This window comes from Nicotiana attenuata, unplaced genomic scaffold (assembly GCF_001879085.1).
Source record: "Nicotiana attenuata strain UT unplaced genomic scaffold, NIATTr2, whole genome shotgun sequence".
Classification (NCBI taxonomy): Eukaryota; Viridiplantae; Streptophyta; class Magnoliopsida; order Solanales; family Solanaceae; genus Nicotiana; species Nicotiana attenuata.
Window position 1 is genome coordinate 24,812 of NW_017671051.1, and position 4,258 is coordinate 29,069.

The following is a 4,258-nucleotide window of genomic DNA, read 5'->3' on the forward strand; positions in this document are numbered from 1 at the left end:
TTGCAGCCTCAACATTCCAAGAGATTTGATGGTGCAGTCTATATATGTTGAAATTTTTATGATCACCATGCCTGCACGCACAGAATCCTTTCCACAAGAACCAACATATGATAATAGGAGTTATATTAAGAACTAATCTATGTACATCATTGGCATCCTTAGTAGTTCACCAGCTGTTAAGCATATATCTAATGAGGTGGTGGTGATAAGGGATACCAAGAGCATTCCCAAATAGATTCCAAGTATAACTAGCTGCTTGTCCCTCTATGAATACATGATTCATGCTATCAGTAGAAGGGTTTAGATAACAGTTACATTTAGAAACAATTTGCTTGCCAAACTTAGTAATCACCTCATCAAAAGGAAGTTTACCTTTCCATAATCTCCAAACCAAAAAGGACATTTAAAAATGGATATTAGAGTTCCATACCTTGTTGATGAATTACACTTTAGGTCTAGATTTCCTTACCAGATTCCAAGCACTCTTGTTAGAGTATTTGCCATTATCGAGAAGTTCCCAGAAAACTTGATCATCAATCTTGATTGCCAATGACTATGGAGTTGATGTGATGGATCAATTGATCTGGTAAGGTGTCCTTCAGCTTACAAATGTTCAAATGACCATTTGTAATGAACTCCCCAACCAAGGTCTTAGCAAACTTACTAGTGTTAGGAACCAAGGCTGCCAATGGGCCCTTTAATGACCAATTATCCCACCAAAAACTACTAGAACCAGAGTTTAACTACCAAACCATATGCTTCTTTGCAGTATCCCTCACCTTGAGAACATGACTCCAAGCATGAGAGTTACCTGGAGCCAGTTTCTTTGAGGTTAAATGGGCCCTTACACAATATTTGTTTTTGATGAAGGTAGCCCAAAGAGATGATGTGGACCTAATCCCCCACCAACTTTTCATGGCTAACACATTTTCAGTATTTTCAGCTAAATTGTATAGTATCTTTCTTGTTGATGTTTTGATTTTAGATGATATGTAGGTCCTGCAAGCTGAACCAATGATTGGGAAAATTCGATCATGTAGCCTGGAAATACTTAAGCTTCATAAATCTTCTTATAAAAGCCTTCCTGCTAATGTAACTTTGACAACTCTTGAGGTAGGAACTAAAAACATGTCTGTTCTTTCTATCCTTATAGTTTTTATCTAAGTTGCTCGGACTCTTCACTTTTGGTGACGCACCCGTGTCGACACGACGTAGGTGTGGGATCCGTAGCTGATCTGGTCAACCGTTTTTGGGTACCTTGACCAAAATCGACGGAGAAATTCAGGACAGAAACAAATCAAAGCAAAAGCTAGGGTTGAAACTGAAGAAAATGGAATACCTTGCATATAGAAATTTCTGTGTCAATCCTTTTCCTTTTATCTTCTTCTCGAATTCTCACCTTGATCATATTTTCTCTTCTTGAATTACCTTGTAATTTTTCCCACATAATATTTACATCATGAAGGAGTCGACCTCTAGATACACACCTGAGTCAGAGCAACTTAGAGTTTCATTCATCTGACCCTGCTATGAAATATTCCTCCCTACTCTCTCTGTCTCTATCTATCTATCTATCTATCTATCTATCTATCTATCTATCTATCTATCTCTATCTATCTTTCTTCATTGTGTTTGTCAATATTCCCCCATTTTTAATGTGGATGTCATTTGTTTGGATGAAGCTGTATATACTTAAAATTAAGTATGTAGATTATGAAATGGTATCAATGACAATCGCAAAGGTTATTAAAGCTCAAGTGGAAGGCTTGGGAACCAGCTCAGATAGCTTTGCCAAAATTGCTGATTGCCTAAGCTTGAACTCAAACCAAGAGCTTTCGATTGAGCTCGTGGCCCTTGAAAAATTGAAAGAGAATGCGGAACAAGCTGAAAAGAGTGAGGAAGTTGAATATATTGAGCAAATGATAACTCTTGTTTCTCATATGCACGATTGCTTTGTCACCAACAAACAGTCCCAGAGTTGTACCTTTGTGCCAATACCTCCTGATTTTTTGTTGTCCTCTTGTCAAACATATAAGAGGGCTTTTATTAGGAGATAGATTGATCTTGGCCTTAATGTTTTCCCCAAGACACAGTAAACTCTGGGACATATAAATCTCATTCCTGATTACACTATTAAGGCACTTATCACAAACTGGTGAGAAATAAACAATGTAAAGCTGCCTGATCCCATGAAGTCTTTGAGCTTGAACTAGCCATCTTTGTCACCAGACTCCACGCAATCTTCAGGTTCTTCGAGAAAGAGTTTGATTTCATCAACTGTAAGCCAAAAAGAAGAATCATCTCCATCTCATCCCCGCTCCTCTTTAAGGGAATCTTCTCCTAGAGTTGGTGGTAATGTACTTGCTTTTGATGTTGAAATGATGCGTATTAAGAGTGAAGACCAGATGACCCACTCCGGAGAGATAAGTTCACATGGTCATAGTACATTAGTAGCTGATGACCAGTTCCCTCTGGGTCATAATTGAACAACCTTGGCACCCAGCACACTTTCTAAATCATACTTTTCCCCTTTAATTCCTGGTGATGGAAATAAGTTGTCAGAAGCTGCTTTTGTTGCTTCAGGGGATGTTGGGTTGGATTCCTAGCCTGCTGCTTCTATCCATCCAAAGGAGCCAGAATTTCCATCTAAACCAGAGATGTGAGCTCGTATCAACTGATCTGGTGTAGACCAACCGAGAGGTTTCAAAGAATAGTTTCTTCTACGATAGTTGAAAGAAGGGCAGATCTTTCAGAAGTTCGAGGAGAAAGTAAAAAAGTTTATTGAGGAGTTAAAGAGCACTTCCCTCGATATGCAAAGAAATGCTATGACTGAACTGCGGTTACTTGCAAAGCATAATAATAAAAGTGATGTGTGAAGCTCAAAAGGGTTTTCAATTTGAACGTGACAAAAAAACTGTGTTTCGAAAGATTTTCAGAGTCGCCACCTGACATTTGGTTTCGGTTTGCCAGGTCACTGTTTATTCTAAATAGGAATTTTTCTTCAAAACACATTTGGACTCTAAAACCAGTTTGCACCAGAAATTCTAGGTAAGGAGGTTGATTTGACTCCGGGAGAAGGTGTTAGTCATTCCCCGAGTCCTGTGAAGGTCACGGTTGTGCACTTGATCAAATTGGCTCTTAAGAGTACTCAGATTGAGGTGTAAACACACAAAAGTGAAAATAAACACGAAAGAGGCTCGAGGTCGTCCCCGCCTAATAAAAGAAAAAATAAGAGAAAAGAAAAAAAGTACTAGAAGAAATTATACTAAAGCTCTAAGCTATCCTACATTATGCTTCCTCTACGATCCAGCATCGACCTTCGTTTACATTCACTTCGTGGCATACCCCGGATAATAATATATACAAACTCTTCGGGGCATTCACCTGATGCAACCATAATAAACTAAAGGGGGACGACCTCTTACCTCAAAAATTCGAACAAAATCCTAAAGGTATGCCTACCAGATGTTGACGGCCTAAACATGCTCCTAGTGGCTATAGAAGAAAACTAGAAATAAAATAAACTAAAATGAATGAATAAAAGTCAGTTCATGCTAATTTTTCTTCTTCTATTTAAAACCCAAATCCCATGGCCCATAGAGATGTATACAATATTTAAACAGTCCAAACATGAAGCACCCAAAAAATTCTAGCAAATAATAATTCCAACAGAACGTAAACCAAGAAGAATTGAGAAACAACAGATAAGTATCATGCTATACATATCACCTTGAAAATTGACGCAAAAATAAAAGTGAGAGTGGTAAGAATTGAACCTGGGATTGCTTCTTTTAAATGAGTAAAATCAAGGAGTGCAAAGATATGCTTAGACTGACTGTGTGCAAGACCCGACGACGAAATTGGAACGTGTAACAACAAAAAGACCGAACAAGACCACAAAAATCGAACCCGGAACAACGAATTGAACCAACGACGGGAATCACTTCGAATCGAATTTCGAATCAGCAAACCCATATACCCGAAATTGGACCGAGCAGAATTTTTCCCTTTTTTTTAAAATGATATAATTATATCTTTAGGCAATAATTCCTTTTAGAGGACAAGGCTACAATTTTAGGACCTAGAATCCGTCCCTAGAAAGCTGCCGGAGTTTTGGCCAATGGCCTACTCTTTTGTCACCACGCCTACTGCCATCTTTGTCTTTCTTTCTTCTTTTTCCCCTTTTCCTACTAACTAGAATCTCCGATCACTCTCAAATATTTTAACCAAAAGGTTTCATCCTATGTGTATTAAAGAA

At 38.3% G+C, this 4,258-nt stretch overlaps 1 pseudogene; it reads left to right on the top strand.

Moving 5' to 3' along the window:
• Positions 1–409: 409 nt before the first annotated feature.
• On the top strand, positions 410–2,876 carry LOC109205530 (annotated as a pseudogene).
• The last annotated feature ends 1,382 nt before the right edge of the window (positions 2,877–4,258 follow it).